Raw genomic sequence first — 16,408 nt, 5'->3', positions numbered from 1 at the left:
GCTGACTTAGGTAACTTGCCCGAGGTATTAATAATAAATTAGTAATTGGAAGGCTAAGGATTCGAACTCAGTGCTGTCTGATTCTGGAGCCTGGGTATTTAACATCCTTTGAGACTATCCTCTCCCTGGAAACTTCTGTATGAGGCCTTATTCTTTGTAGCTTGTTTTCCATTGTTTAAAAAGAAAGACTCTCTTTAAGTAAAATTCATCAATAGTGTCCATTAATGATTTACTAATAGCATTAACGAAGTGAAGCCACGCCGGCATGATTTTTCTCCTGGCATCATGCCTAAGTTCTTCTCCAGCTTATTTGATTTACTAATACAAGTATTAATGGAATGAAAGAGGCTTCCTATGACACATTCAGAAAATACAAAGAGCAGATCACTTATCTTTATGTTGCTTAAAACACTGCCATGGAGGATGAAGAGCTTGAAATCTGCTTTCTCACTCTCTTCCCCAACCTTTCTCACTCAGCCTCTGATGTAGGGACACCACGTGCTAGCTCTTCTTTTGCTCACATTGAAGGTTTAGTGAATGCTTGATTCTCTTTCCATCTTATTATATGCATTCAATATTAAGACAGTGTTTTGTCTCCTAATTTAGGAGTTAGATCTCAACTCACCTTGTGATCTGAGAAGCGGACTGATTGAACCCTTGTCTGCAAAAGAGAAAACTAAGATTGGTGTCATCTTAGGTGAGTGGTCTGTGGACCTCACAAAGTTGAATGGATTAAACAGCTTATGAAAATAGAGTTTCCTCTATTTTCCTAATGCATATCCTGATGGAGCATCAGAATCTCTGTGAGTGGGGACCTCCTACAATGCATTTTAATCAAATTCCCCAGTGATTTTAAAGTTCAGTAAAGTTTAAGAATTTCATCTTATAATTTATACCAACATGCACGTTCAAAATGTTTAATAGCAGATGCTGAGGGTTGATTCTGGAGCACGTCCAGAAAGAAGGACCAGGGCTGTGAGAGGGACTCAGGTGCCTAGAGTTTGGGCATCAGTTTAAGGAATGTGTGGTGTGTTCCCTTGACTTCTTTAAATGTTTGAAGGGCTGTCGCATGGGAAGACTTAGACTTACTCTTTGTAGCTCTAGAGATCAGAGCTAGGACCAGCGAGTTGGTGGAAGTTATAGTCAAGTAAGTTGCAGCTCATCATAAGCAGGGACTTGCAACACACAGAGTAGCCCAAGAATAGAAAAGGTTGTTTCTGTGGGTGGTGAGTTCCCTGTCAGTCACTGGAGATGTGAAAGTTAAACCTGACTTCCTGGATTGATAAAGTATTCATGTACAGAAAAAGGTTAGACTTTCAAAAGGTACTTTCGAATGCTGACATTTTATTGTTTTATAATTCCTTTCTTCTCTTTTCAATGGTTGTCATTAGGAGTGTATGTGTGAGGCTGTGTGTATGCTTGTATGTGTGTATATATATATATATATATATATATATATATATATGCATGTGCAAGGTTATGTGTGTGCTTGTGGGTTGTGCTTTAAGAGGAATTATGATTTATTATGGGGAGAAAATAGAAGCTAGTTTATTCATTATTCAAGAAATATTTTGGTTGTGCTTCCTAGATGCCAATTTCTGTGCCAGGCATTAGTAATTCAGAATTGCCTGAGAACACAGTTCTAGTCCAGAAGGAGATCTCAGTCTAGTGAAGGAAGCTGACTAATAAAGAGAAAATGATAACGACTTGTGATGAATGCAATGAAGGCAGCAGGTATGGGGCATTTTGGAACACCAGGAAGGAGCTCTGACCCAGCCTGTGGATTTGTAGGGTGGAAAAGAGGGGAGTGGGCAGGGGAAGGATTCCTGGTTGGAATGGGTATGATTTTGACTACCGAGTAGTCTGGGGAAGCCAAACAAGGGAAGAGGCTGAGCAAAGGCACTGGAGCAAGGATCATTGGAAAATGAGAGGAAATGCTGAGAAGTTTGTGCTTTTGGAGAAAAAAGCATGAGACTGTATGGTAGGAAATGAGGCTAAGTGTAGAGGTCCCAGATCACCAGCATCCTTGTGTTCCATGCTAAGAAATGTGGCCTTTTTCCTGTCAGAGGTGGGGATTCCTTGAAAATTTTAAAGCAATGGAGTGGTAGGGACTAACTTCCTCATAAGTAAGATCACTCTGGGACATTTTGGAGTTGTCTTATTAATGTTACCTGAGGTAGAGCACATGTTGGAATGGCATTTGTGATCTCATTAGCTGATAATCATGGTCACCATGGTGCAACAATCAAAAAGGCCTGTGAGGAATTCCCTGGTGATCCAGAGGTTAGGACTCTGCGTTTCCGATGCAAGGGACATGGGTTTGGTTCTTGGTTGGGGAAATAGGATCCCACATGCCACGTAGTGTGACCAAAAAAAAAAAAAAAAAAGCCTGTGAGTTATAGAAAACAAACTTATGGTTACCAAAGGGAAAGTGAGACAGGAATAAACTGGGAATTTGGGATTAACAGACACACACTACTATATATAAAATAAGCAACAGGGACCTACTGTGTAGCTCAGAGAACAATATTCAATAATCTTGTAATAACCTAGAATAGAAAACCTGGAAAAATATATGTATAACTGAATCACTTTGCTGTACACCTGAAACTAACACAACACTATAAAGCAATTATACTTGAAAGAAAGGAAGGAAGAAAAAGGGCTGTGAAACGCAGAAGGCACAAACACTATTGTTGCATGGGCTCTCTGTATCAGGAGGACCTCCTCAGAATGTTAGAATGTTCTTCACCTTCTGCCATGATTCCCTGTAGCACGGCTAATGACACAGTGTCTCATTAGGGGAGGTTATTTACTAACCTTGGATGCAGATCTAAAAAAACAGGGAACAGGAGTGATGTCCTCAGCATGCTTTATTCCTAATCCAAGCACTTGATTGATATCTCCAGATAAATTGGTGCCCAGGATACACATGAATATTTTTGCTTAGGTATTCCATACCTCCCTACCAATGCATAGGAAAAAGACCATACTTGAAAATGTATTCCAAATATTTTCTCTTTTTAAATCTCCAGTATGTCATATAGATGTAGTGGGGCTGAAAAATTAACTGAGGGGTTTAGAAATATTGCAGATTTGCTAGAAACTCCATTTGTGTTGGCTTCTTGTTTGTATACAAACATCTCTTTCAACACCAACACAGAAGACGTACGTATGGTGGTAATTCTGTTTGTTTTGCTTATCAGTAAGTGACACGCTTGTTGCAAGTAAATAAGTATGACAAAAGACCAAATTTTTCCTCCTCCTTTTTGCTTGTGGAGGTGTTTTGTCAGGTTGCTAAGCTACCAGCGCTGAAGGATTCTACTTTGGGGAATGGAAGTTATTTTAAAATATCTAAGAAACATCCTTTCAGAGACCGTCTTTGTAATGTAGTAAGGGTCTGCAGTGGGCTAAAGAATGAGAAAGAACCCCAGAAGTCTTCAGATCAACTTCACTCAAACATGAAAAGCATTTTGATCAAGATACACAGGTGAAAACTGGAGTATTTCACCAAGGAATTGGCAAGTTAGGAACTTGGAGCATTTAACCAATAAACCGTCAGATGCCCTCCTGAAGATCCCATACAGTACACTGGAATAAGGACAAGGAATGGTTCTCTTCTTCAAAGAGCAAATGGTGATGACTCAAATGCTTGCTGGACCTCTTGCTTCTTTACTGCTGGACCATTTCCTGCTGAGGTGTTTATGAATACAGAGATACATTCCTTCATTTACCAAATAATTATTGAGCTGGACACTAAGGGTATGGCTGTAACAAGACAGATGTGGCTCTTTCCCTCATGGAGTATACTTTCTGTTCCTGCTAAGATGCTGTTGTATTTATCAGGATTCTGGCTGTGTAAGTGACAGAAACCCACTTTATACTGACATAAGTGAAAAGAGAATGGATTTGCTTAAGAAACCGCAAGTCCAGGGGTGCAAGGTGGATTAGGCATGGCTGGGTTCTGTGGCTCAAATGTTGTTAGGGAGGCTCTTTTTCCTACCTCTTCTTGTTTTCCCTATGTTTGTGAGTTCATTCTGTCATAAAACAGATAGGGATTCTCCCATATTGCTAAGGAAGATGGTTGTTAACAGTTCTAGGTGGGCACAGCCCCAGTTCAGGATCCGCATACAGAAAGAGAACTTATCTTTTTTAATGCCTATGTATTATTGACCTTATAAAAGGGCTCTGATTGGCTCTGCTCATTCCTGGACCAACCAAAAGGAGCCATGATTGGTCAAGCCTATTGCTTGTGATGGGAGATGATGAGCGGAAGGAGCATCTGGGTCTATGCAAGATACGGTAGCTGGAGAGAGAAATGTGTCGAGTGACTAAAAACAGTAGAACTTTATGACCTAGCTGAGTGAGTCAACATAGAAAACTCGAGTGCTTTAAACCCTGTTCTTGTTGACATAAAAGAAAACCTGCTAGACACAGCCCTCCTTATTTCCTCTTTTGTCACATGCAAATAAAAGTGACTTCCTAGAAGTAAGGACCTCCTGACTTATTAGGGGAAGACAATTTCATCCAGCTTAGATACAGTGGCTCCATTATGTTTCCCTGACTCATAACAGGACAGATAAAAGCTCGTAAAACTACCACAAGTTTGGCAAGGCACAAACACAAATGGTGTCACCTTCAAGTGACCTATACTCCCTAAACTGCAATTTTGTATCATGAGTCATAGTAGGTAATAGGGAGTACAAATAAGCAAGAAAATGGTCCCTTTTCCTCAGTGAGCTTACCATCAATTTAAAGAAAAAAGATACACATAAAAGTCCAACATAAACTCAGGAACATGATAAATGTATTTGTGAGCATTCGGTGATGATAAAACAATGGACTGAATTATTATCATCATCATGGAATAGAGCAATAAAGAAAAAGGGGCCAACTGAAACTGTTTCTAGGAGTTTTTATGGCCTTCTTTGGCTGGAATTGTGCCTGTGGTCATTAGGAAGGCTTTCTGGAAAAGGTGGAACTTAAAGTGGGTCTTTTTTCCTCTACCTTTTTCTGGCTGCACCATGCATCTTGTGTGAACCTTGGCAGCTTGTATGAATCTCAGGGATTGAACCCAGGTCCCCAGCAGTGAAAGCAGAGGGACCTAACCACTGTACCACCAAGGAGTTTCTTAAAGTGGGTCTTAAGAGATAAGCTAAAGAGATTATGTGTAAATGATAGAATTCTTCCCTTGTAACGGGTCGTGATTTGCTTAGCTTCCATGTGGCTCAGCAGCAAAGAACCTGCCTGCAATGCAGGAGAAATGGCAGGAGACTCGAGTCTCATCCTTGAGTCAGAAAGATTCCCTGGAGAAGGAAATGGCAACCCACTCCAGCTTTCTTGCCTGGGAAATCCCATGGACAGAGGAGCCTGGTGGGTCCATGGGGTGCAAAGAGTCGGACACAACTTAGCAACTGAGCATGCACACATTCTCAAATAAGCTTTGTGATAGTATGCTACTGCCTCTTGCTTTTATTGAAGGTCGCTGGGGAGATGTGAAAGAGGCTGGTCTCTTCTGCATAAGAAAGGAACTTACGAATGTTGGAGACTAGAGAGGTATTTGGAACACTCACCATAAATGTATGCTCTTCAAATATAAAGATTATTAAAGGAAACTGCTATCTTTTGGGGTCTATTTCTGGTCTTTGAAATTGATATTAACAAGATAATGATTTCCTTCCAAACTTGTGGAATTGAGGTTCCCATAGCTACTTCCTACAAGAATAATGACTGATAGTTGACCATTTATGAAGCACCAGGCTGCCTCTCTATTAACCCAAATTGTTCTGAGGGTAAATATCCCAATGGAGAAATTGGGCTGAGATAGAAATCATCTGAAGAATAACAGCTATCTTTCAGACTTTCTATTTTTTCTAAGTTGCTACATCCTCCAAATCAGATTTTCATTATCTCTGAGTTTTAGCACACCTTTCTGAAATTGGGGTCCAAGCTGTGCTAAGAGAGTCTGCTTTCTAGATCTGTTCCAGAGTGATGCATGCAACTGTCTGAGCCAGCGCTAGGAGTGGGTGGTGGCTGGAGTGCAGGAGAGCTGCCTGTTGCCAGGCAGTGACCCAGCTCTTTGGAGAGGCACAGCCCCCGTGGCTTGCTCCGCCAGTCTTTTGGGAGAACTCCTACTCTGTTCTGAATCAATGTTGAGCCTCTTGGAGAGCAGCTTCCTTCCTTGTGGGAGGTATCAGAAGAGAGTCTTGACATGAAGGCTACTTCCTCTGTTTCAGAGAGAGGACTTGCAAGTAAATCTGAAAGAAACACCAGAGATAAGTTCAGAGACGAGACATCCTAGGCTTGATGCCAGGTAGACTCCTGGCTCTCCCTCTAATGAGCTATGTCCTTGGGTAAATAAATGGCTTTCCCTCTGAGTCTTGGGGTCTAAAGGTTTAAGTGGGATTATAATACGCACTTACTAGCTCAAATAAGGTAACTAGAATGATAATCAAAATTGTTAATGTCGATTCTTGTCCACTTTTATCCTTCTGTGAATAGGGTTATTATTATTGTAACTGTTTTATAGATAAAGAAACTGAGATTCAAAAGAGGTAAGCAATTTGTTTGACACCGCACAGGTGGTAAAAGGCAGAGCCTGTTTTCTAGTCAGGGCAGTCTCCCTAAAAATAGTGCTCCTAGCCAGTACCCAATGCCCCACAGTATCTGGCTCAGGATATAAAAATGAAACAGTAAGTGGTATTTGGGGTAAGAGCTGTGAAGAAGACTAGCTGTACAAGGAAACAAGTGAGATGTTGGGTGAGTTTAGGTAGCGGGGCAGGAGGTAGGCAAGGAGCCCCCGCCTCTGCCCTGCTTTCCTATTCCATGGAGACCCCTCATTGCTGTGACTGGTTCACACACGGTGCCCAGTATGAGGCAAGGGTTGCCTTTAAAGGAGCTTTATTTGGCTGAAATAGATGCAGGGTCTTTCTGCAGAGGAACCTGTCAAAGGAGAGTTGCTATCTGAGGAATTAATTGGAATTCCCTTAGCATTCCACTGGCGTCAGCCTGAACATTGTTCATCCCCTGTAGATTATCATTAATCGGGTGAGCAGGGAGACAGAAGCAGTCTCTGATAGCTAATTTATTAACTTCTCCAGGATAAAGGCATGGGACTGAGCTGAGGAGCTTGAATTTACTTTGAGGGATTTGGGGCAGAAAGCCCAGTGCTGGTACCATGACCCCGATCTGAATTGAGAGATTAACGACTTCTGGTCTCGACAAGGTTTAGGATGAGAGTTTTCTGAGACCCATAATTTTTATTACATTTCTGTTATTTTTTCAGTTCTTGGTTTTCTCTTGCCTCCTCTCAGAAATCCTCCCCATAATAAAATCTCATGTGTGTTTCTTCTCTTCCAACTGGGGTGTTTTGGGGATGCCGGTTTTCCAGTAGCAAGGAACCATGTTTTGCAGCCATACATGTAACTTTAACACTTTATACTCTTCTAGATTGTCTTCCATACCCACTGGACCATGCATCCTTGTTGTTTAACATGGCCTTCAGCTTTAGGCTTCAGGGTGTAGTTTTGATACCTAAAAGAATGGTTATGGGGCTGTGACGCTGGCTGGCTTAGGTTTAAATGCCAGGCTAGGCACTTTCTACCAGGGTGGCCATAAGCTAGTTACTTAACTTCTCTGAGTATTGATGTCCTCACTGATCAGTGGGGATAATCTTAACTGCTGCCCAGGGCTGCAGGGTGGATTAGATGTGATCCTGTGTGTCTATACCATTGTTGGTACTGTATACCTGCTTATTTCCTCTCCAATTTTACCCCTTAGGAAAGAGAAAGAGGGATTCTTATGCCCAGGTGTGAGGGGGGCTTCCTGATTTCAGGCCAGTGTTAACATGGGACTTACAGAGTGGGCACAAGCTAATACCTTCTAGCTGCCTGTCCTTTGAAGGCACAATGGAGGCTGGCTGGGAAGAGCCGGCTGGCCTCAGCTCTGGTTCAGTTCAGTTCAGTTCAGTTCAGTCACTCAGTCATGTCCGACTCTTTGCGACCCCATGAATCGCAGCACGCCAGGCCTCCCTGTCCATCACCAACTCCTGGAGTTCACTCAGACTCACGTCCATCAAGTCAGTGATGCCATCCAGCCATCTCATCCTCTGTTGTCCCCTTCTCCTCCTGCCCCCAATCCCTCCCAGCATCAGAGTCAACTCTTCACATGAGGTGGCCAAAGTACTGGAGTTTCAGCTTTAGCATCATTCCTTCCAAAGAAATCCCAGGGCTGATCTTCAGAATGGACTGGTTGGATCTCCTTGCAGTCCAAGGGACTCTCAAGAGTCTTCTCCAACACCACAGCTCAGAAGGATCAATTCTTTGGTGCTCAGCTTTCTTCACAGTCCAACTCTCACATCCATACATGACCACAGGAAAAACCATAGCCTTGACTAGATGGACCTTAGTTGGCAAAGTAATGTCTCTGCTATTCAATATGCTATCTAGGTTGGTCATAACTTTCCTTCCAAGGAGTAAGTGTCTTTTAATTTCATGGCTGCAGTCACCATCTGCAGTGGTTTTGGAGCCCCCAAAAATAAAGCCTGACACTGTTTCCACTGTTTCCCCATCTATTTCCCATGAAGTGATGGGACTGGATGCCATGATCTTCATTTTCTGAATGTTGAGCTTTAAGCCAACTTTTTCACTCTCCTCTTTCACTTTCATCAAGAGGCTTTTTAGTTCCTCTTCACTTTCTGCCATAAGGGTGGTGTCATCTGCATATCTGAGTTTATTGATATTTCAGCTCTAGTTAATGGGCTCCAAATATTAAGCTATCTTTTCAGAGCAGCAGGAAAAACTCCATGGAGCCAGTCTACCAGGCGTGACTTGTAGAGATGCGGGCCACTACTGTCTCTTCCCTCAGCCTTCTTGTGCACTTGACTTCCTCCACAGACACCTCTGGAGTGTCCTTTCATGAGGTCAAAGTAATTGATGGATGGATGCTTATTTGTAGCCACTTCTGTAGCCCTTTGTGCTACTCCCACTTGCCCCCACTCTCCACTGAAGATTACAGGCTTGAGTTTACAAGTGATGATCTTTGAAGTCAAACTGTTGGGCTTGACGTGGGATTTAATTTTGCATATCTTAAGGCACTATGTAAATAGAATCAGACCATATGAATTATTTTACGGTTTGCTTTGTGGTTTTTCACTATGCTCCTGAGGCTCATTTGGGTAGTACTTGTACCTTTAACTCCTTTTCCCTACTGCATAGTACTTCACAGTGTGAATATATCATAATATATCAGTTCTCTAGTTGATAGACTAGATAGGTCTGTCCATGGAATTCTCTAGGCAAGAATGCTGGAGTGGGTTGCCATTCCCTTCTCCAGGGTATTTTCCTGACCCAGGGATTGAACCCTGGTCTCCCACATTGCAGGCAGACTCTCTACCATCTGCGCTACTAGGGAAGCCCAGCTGATAGACATTTAGGTTTCTTCCTGAATTTTATTGCTGTAACCATTGCTATTATAAACATGTATTGAATGTTGGTGTGCGTTTTCAAGAACTTAAGAGCAGATTTTGAAATTGCTGGGTCATGGAGCATGCCCGTGTCCAAGCTTGTTACCAAATAGTTCAACAGTTCAAGTTTAATGCCTTAGAGTGATTAGAATAAATTCTTAGAGTGATTAGAACAAAGTTCAGCTCCTCTGGCAGTGTGTAAGTATTCACTGCTCTACATTCTTATGACCATTTAGTATTAGCAGAATTTTCCCACTGCCATCATGATGTGTGAATCAGTATCTCAGGATTTCATCTGGTATGCATTTCAGTGGTTTGCATTTCTCTAATGAGATCTAATGAGATCGAGCATCTTTTTGTGTATTTACTAGCCATTTGGATTTTCTTTTTGTAAAGTATCTCTTTAAAGACTTTTGGCCATGTTTATGTGATTACTATGTTCTCCTTATTTGTTTTGGGGATATCTTTATACATTCTGTATATTTGATTTTTGTTGTTGTTATGTTCATTGCAAATAGCTTCTCCACATTTGTGGCTTGTCTTTTCACTCTCTCGATGGTGCCTGTTAATGAAGAGAGTCTGTTAATTTTAGCATGACCTACTTTATCAGAGATGAAATTTAGGCTTAGAGTCTTTAAGCGTAAGGTCTTGTGTAAGGTCTTTTTGTATACAGCGGCTGGGACAGATTTAAATGTCTGTACAGAAACTGATCTCTATTAGACAGGACCATTACCGTGCAACAGTGTCTGAAAGAGTCAGACATAGAATAGAAGTTTATGAAAGTTTTGTTAGATTATTCAAGGGTAACTTATTCCCAGCCAGAATGATTGCTGAAATAAAATAAGGACTTTTTTTATGGTACTAGAATTAGCCGTATACCTTTCTAGCCCCTTCTAAGTCTAACCCCTTTCTTTTCCCCCATGGTGGTGGGATTTTTGTTAAAGCTCTGTTTGTATAGCTCATAAAGAAACAATTTCAACCAAATCCAGTTAGAATCACTTGTGTGTCTCTGTGTCTGTGTATAATCCTAACTGATAACACCCCAGATAAAGAAAAATAAGGTTGTCTCTCTAAACGAGCGCAAGGAGATTTGGGCATCTGTTCCTTTTAAACTAAGCATCTTTTCAGTGTCATAAAACATTTGATACTGAGTTGGTGAATGGAAATACAAAGGAATTAGGAGAGCAGTGTTTCAGTGAATATCTCCTTAATCACAGAGAGTGGAACTTCTTAATTTAAATTTCTGATTAGGCGTGTTGGGCACAGGCAGCACTTCTCAGATCTCATTAGCCCAAGTGATAATATGCGCTAATTATCCCTCTTCCAAAGTCAGGGGTTCATTTATTACCTACATGAATGAACCTTTTTTCTCCTCTTCAGCAGCAGAGTAAAAAATGAGCTTGGGAAAATGATGGAGGTGCTGGGGAGGAGTAAGAGATGCCACAAGTGAGATGGTTTCAGGTTTCCAGTGCCAGGAGCCAGGCAATTTATGCTAAAGCCAAGCAAGTGAAACCTGACTGATAGGTTCTACCTGTGGCTGAAATAATGAGCAAGTTTTAAAAATGTTTTTACTTTTTTTCCTCTTCTCTTTAAAAATAGCATTCAGCATTTGCTTTGCAGCAAGTGTGTGTGTGTGTGTGTGTGTGTGTGTGTGTGTGTGTGTGTTTGGCCACACTAAGACATGTGGGATCTTAGCTCCCCAACCAGGGATTGAACCTGTGCCCTTTATAGTGAAAGTGCAGGGCCTTAACCACTGGATCACCAGGGAAATCCTGTGCAACTCTTGCCATCTTCTTTCTAGTATGTTAGTTTCTTCTTGGCCATTTGGCATAAAGACATGGGAGCCAAATGCTCAACTCTGTGATGCAGTTTAACAATAGGGATTTTGGATCTGCTCATCTTGGGTTACCCTGGCCTCATTTGTTCCTGCCCTCACTTTCTGGCCACTGCAGGCATCTGGGGTTAGAGCCCCAGGTTTTGATGAGTCCATGTTAGCGAGATTGTGTGTGGGATTGAGGAGTGAGCAAAGTAGGAATGGAGAATATTTTCTACCCCTTCTAAACACGGAACAGAGTGGCATGAGGGGCACCTCTGGGATTCACTTGAATTCTTCCAGTATCCTAGGGTTATGATCTTAGAGAAACAATTTTTAAATTGATTTTCTAACACTTCCCACCCTCTCCACAAAGATTTGGAATCTTAGAGATGTTGCTGTTTTATAACAAACTATAAACCAAAGCTCCTAAGAAAAGTTTTTTGCTGGGATCACAGTCTCCAAAATGTTCTTTTCATCATGTATAGTACATGATTGGAGTATATACTAGTCCAGTTTTTTCAAGGGTAGTTTGTCATATCTATTAATATGAAAATTAGTTATGCATGCCTATAGTCTCACCCCAGAAATCTATACTACAGATTATTTGCATATGATTCAAAGGTATATATCTGTATCATCTATATACAGATATATACTATCTTATCTATGTCATCTACATCACCATCTACATCTCAAGAGAGATCTTTATTGCAACCTTGTTAATAGAAAAAGAATGGAACCAGCTCTAATACCTATGAGTAGGAGAATGGTTAAATAAAGATACATCTCCACAGTGAAGTATGATACAGATACTAAGAAGAATGATAAAGATTTTGAACTGACATGGGAAGGTGTCTACAACTGGTGAGAAAAGCTGACTCTAGGACTGCACATAGTTTGGTATTCCCTCTGTGGAAAGAGTATGTATTTATTAGTGTATGTCAGTGGTTCTTTGTGGTTATCTCCAAGGGAGAGAGAAAGTGGAAGCTGAGAGAGAGGCAGAGAAACTTACACTTTATAAGTTATACATTTCAGCATCATTTGAAATCTTGCAACAAGCTGACTTTATGTGGGTAATCGGCAACAGCAGTAATGATAAAATGCTTGCCATACAGGGCTGTTAAAGATGGGGGTCCACTATCCTGAGGTCAAGCATTGCTAGACTGTTAGAATTGCAAATCAATTGGAAATCATTGCCCTAAGCGCACTGAATGGGTCTGGCTCAGTGACTGTTAACAAATAGCGTTCCCCTTAGAACAAGACTGCCCCAACTACTAGAAAATATCCTTAAAGAGTTGTGTTTGTAGCAGACAGAAGGTATAATCTATACCAGGCACTGTTTAAGGTTAATGTGATCCTGCCACCGTGTTTGCAGTTTACAGCCTGTGCCTGACTGTGTCTGTCTTTGCAGAGCTCATAACAGAGCTCCAGGACTTTGTGGATTCACTGGGATAACTTGCACACACTGGGTGGAGGCACATATCCCCTTGCCACTTGCCATCTCTTTGTTCATCAAATCACTTTTATTCCTTGCTTCTTTCCTCTTTTTTCTCTCTCCTCCTTTCAGCAAATCTTTCCCTAGTCTATGCCATGCACTGTTCTGGACATAGTGGGAAATGAAGCAACAGATTTATCTGAATTGCTACTGCAAGGAGAGAGTTCACGGTCTACCAGAAAAAGTGACCATAAAAGCAGTGAATGATAACATCTAACAAGGAAGAGAGCTTAAAGCCAGAATTGATTAGATGGCCCCGGGGGGAGTCTTGGCTCTGCTCTATACATGTGACCTTGACAAGTTACTTAGCCTCTCTAAAGCTGTTTCAGTTTAGTTCATTTGCTCAGTTGTGTCTGACTCTCTGACCCCATGGATTGCAGCATGGCAGGCTTCCCTGTCCATCACCGACTCCCAGAGCTTACTCTGACTCATGTCCATTGAGTTGGTGATGCCATCCAACCATCTCATCCTTTGTTGTCCCCTTCTCCTCCCGCCTTCAATCTTTCCCAGCATCAGGGTCTTTTCCAGTGAGTCAGTTCTTTGCATTAGGTGGCCAAAGTATTGGAGTTTCAGCTTCAGCATCAGTCCTTCCAATGAATATTCAGGACTGATTTCCTTTAGAATGGATTGGTTGGATCACCTTGCAGCCCAAGGGACTCTCAAGAGTCTTCTCCTACACCACAGTTCAAAAGCATCAGCTCTTCAGTGCTCAGCTTTATGGTCCCACTCTCACACCCATACATGACTACTGGAAAAACCATAGCTTTGACTAGATGGATCTTTGTTGACAAAGTAATGTCTTTGCTTTTTAATATGCGTCTAAGTTGGTCATAGCTTTTCTTCAAGGAGCAAGTGTCTTAATTTCATGGTTGCAGTTACCATCTGCATGGTTTTGGAGCCCCCTAAGATAGTCTGTCACTGTTTCCATTGTTTCCCCGTCTATTTGCCATCAAGTGATGGGACCAGATGCCATGATCTTAGTTTTCTGAACGTTGAGATTTAAGCCAACTTTTTCACTCTCATCAATAGGCTCTTTAGTTCTTCTTTGCTTTCTGCCATAATGATGGTGTTATCTGCATATCAGGTTATTGATATTTCCTTCTGTGATCTTGATTCCAGCTTGTGTTTCATCTAGCCTGGCATTTCTCATGATGTACTCTGCATATAAGTTAAATAAGCAGGATGACAATATACGGCCTTGATGTACTCCTTTTCCAATTTGGAACCAGTCTGTTGTTCCATGTCCAATTCTAACTATTGCTTCTTGACCAGCATACAGATTTCTCAGGAGGCAGGTCAGGTGGTCTGGTATTCCCATCTCTTTAAGAATTTTTGGTCTAATGGCTGTTTGGTCATAGGTAATTTGGAAATAATAGTACCTACCTCTTCACAATAATTCCCACATGAAATAAAGCAAATAGTTCCTTTCTTCTCCTCTCTTTTTTTCCCTTCTTATTCTCCTTTTCCTTTAAAAATTTAGCATCAATAAGATGATTAAAGGATGTACAAAGTGCAATAGGGGCAGGAATGAAGGAGCCAGATAGAAAGGTGAGGGAAGATATGCAAAGACATATTCACATGGGGTCTTGGAGGATGAGCAGGAGTTTGCATAATAAGACAGGGGAGAGTCTCAGGTGTGGAACCCTTATGGGAACACACAGAGGCAAGGTGTGTCTTGAAGGTGAGGTAGGGAGGGTGCTTGGGACCTCATTTGTGAAAGGGGATGGCTTCCTCCCTTCTAGATCTTCTGTAGGAGCCCCATTCCTCCCTGTCTCCTGGCTTCTGTTCACAGGGCCTCTCAGGAAATGCTTTGATAATAACTCTTTCCTCTTTAATGTGAATTGAAATCACTATATTTCATCTCTCAAGCCATTTTTTGCATATAAGCCCCATCTGTCAGTGTGGAATAAAAGTTATTTCCCCCTCTTTGAGAGTTTCTGGCTTCACAGAGCAGAAAGGGTTGGCGTCCCCCCTCCCCCTTTTCCCAGGAAAGAGTCTTTCCCACCCACTGAAACCCCATCTCCTAGGCAACTGCCTACAGTGCTGCAGGGAGGAGTCTGACTCTGCCTTTGAACTTCCAAGGTCAGGAGAAGTCTTGCAAGCACGTTTCTGTCTCTGCAAGACGCATGTTTAAGGAACCCACTAAATCATGGCCCAAATCAGCCTTTCATTAAAATGTAGTAGGGTGAGTATTCTACAAGGAGAGGAGGCAGGTAGAAGATGAACCAGGCAGCTGCTGTCACTCATATGCTGCTCCTCTCACATCCAATACCCCACCCATTCATCACTCACTGTTGGCTCCAGTTCCTTCCTCCCACTGGAATCTAGTTTTACGATTGGGGTCAGCCTAGCTTCCCCCAAAAGTCACTGCTTGAGAACTCACCATGAAGATTTATCCTAAGAGGAGCAAAGACACACAGTTTGTTACTTCTCCAGTCAGGGATGGAAAGTCAACTTGATTGATGTCCACAATGAAATTGTGAAGGAAGTGTAACATGTGCTGAGGTGCTTAGTGTGGACTCTGGTATCACACTGCCTGGGTCTGAACACTGACTCTGCCACTGAAGTCCTCTTTGCCTCTGTTTCCTGTCTTGAAAAATGGAAATATTAACAGTAATCAAGGGGTGGATATTGATGCTGAAATCTGGCCTCTGCACTGGCACCAGATTGAATCTCAGAGACAGTATTTTGCTGAAGTAGAAACAAATAGCTTTATCACTTTGTTAGGCAAAGGGAGTCACAGTGGGCTAATGGTTCAAAACTATGTTTCCCACACTGTTAACTTTTGAGGGAATTATTGATGAACATTGACCTTTAACAGAACTTTAAGGTCTGTAGTTTCCCAAGTGAGGCTTGGACACAGTTGCTGAGACACATCACTACTCACTGATAACAAGAAAGGGAGTGGGTGTAGTGGGTGAGCCCCACAGTGCTGAGTGCAAATCCTAGGTTTCTCAGCTCATTCAGTCAACACATCTATACTGAATCCACTATGTGCTCATCGCTCCTCTAGGCACTAGAATGGTGAACCTCTGGACAAGGTTCTCTTGGTTATATGATTAGTTACATGACCTTTGTTGAATACCCTTGCTGTGCTTACTGCATCTATAAAATGGGACTATTCGTGATAGCTGCTTCATAAGGTATTAGCTATTTTAGTAGTTATTTAGCAGTTGGAAAATTGGATTGGAACAGATCTGATATCAGTCTGGCTGAAGTGAGGTACATACAGAAACAAGCATACCAATAAGAGAATGCATTGCTGCTGCTGCTGTTTAGTCGCCGTCATGTCCAATCCCTTGTGACCCCATGGACTGTAGCCTGCTGGACACCTCTGTTTATGGGGTTTCCCAGGCAAGAATACTAGAGCGGGTTACTATTGCCTTCTCTAGGGGATCTTCTTGACCCAGGGATCGAACCTACGTCTCCTGCTTGCCAGGCAGGTTCTTTACCACTGAGACACCTGGGAAGCCCAAGAGGAAAGGAGTGAAGGATAGTTTTCATTCTCTTAGGTTTCCATGGGTCATCATTTTCTCTGACTGTAACCTAACACATCATATTCATTAATTAATTGGTAAGTTAGCCTCCTGACCCTGAAAAGCACCAGAGTCTGCCTCATGTCCTGTGGTCATCA

At 42.0% G+C, this 16,408-nt stretch overlaps 1 long non-coding RNA gene across 2 annotated transcripts in view; it reads left to right on the top strand.

Annotated features, from left to right (window-relative positions):
* The window catches only part of LOC123335026, a 287,463-nt gene that overhangs the window by 108,848 nt on the left and 162,207 nt on the right, over nt 1-16,408 (top strand). For both annotated transcript variants that reach the window (XR_006553259.2, XR_006553258.2), the window contains exon 2: nt 607-697. This is a non-coding gene — a long non-coding RNA (uncharacterized LOC123335026). The remainder of the gene's footprint in view (nt 1-606; nt 698-16,408) is intronic.

Source organism: Bubalus bubalis, chromosome 9 (assembly GCF_019923935.1).
Source record: "Bubalus bubalis isolate 160015118507 breed Murrah chromosome 9, NDDB_SH_1, whole genome shotgun sequence".
Classification (NCBI taxonomy): domain Eukaryota; kingdom Metazoa; phylum Chordata; class Mammalia; order Artiodactyla; family Bovidae; genus Bubalus; species Bubalus bubalis.
This window is presented reverse-complemented; position numbering and strand designations above follow the sequence as displayed.